Genomic DNA, 484 nt, shown 5'->3' with positions numbered 1-484 from the left:
GGAATGGCCGTAAGGAGCGTGGCATGGCTTGGCAGGCCCTTGCTAAACGTGGGCCCTGGGAAGTGCTGTCACCCTGCTTGTTTTTCCCTTTCTTTTTCTCTTCCTGCCTCTTTTCTTCCTTTCCACCTGAGCCCCTCACCTAGATGAGAAGTGCCCCCCTGCCTGAGGAATGCATCAGTCAGAGACCCTTCCTGGGACTCCCGCAGGCTCCCACCATCTGACCTGCGGAAGGAAGGATTGAGGTATTTATTGCTCTGGGAGCAGGTAGGAGATGTTTCCAAAACCTGTCTACCCCTGGGTGCTATGGAATCTGCATCACCCTCATTTTCCTAGAGCCTGGGGCCAGATGGGGGAGCGCACTTCAGATGCTCACACATCTGCGGAGTGAGTAACCTCACCCGCTTGGCCTCTTCACCCTGAAGTTACAGTTATTAAAATAATTGACAAGCTCTTGGAGATGTCAGCCCTCCACCGTTGAGAATCT

The sequence above is a fragment of the Phocoena sinus genome, chromosome 19, assembly GCF_008692025.1.
Source record: "Phocoena sinus isolate mPhoSin1 chromosome 19, mPhoSin1.pri, whole genome shotgun sequence".
In the NCBI taxonomy this organism is placed as follows: Eukaryota; Metazoa; Chordata; class Mammalia; order Artiodactyla; family Phocoenidae; genus Phocoena; species Phocoena sinus.
Note: the sequence above shows the minus strand (reverse complement) of the source record.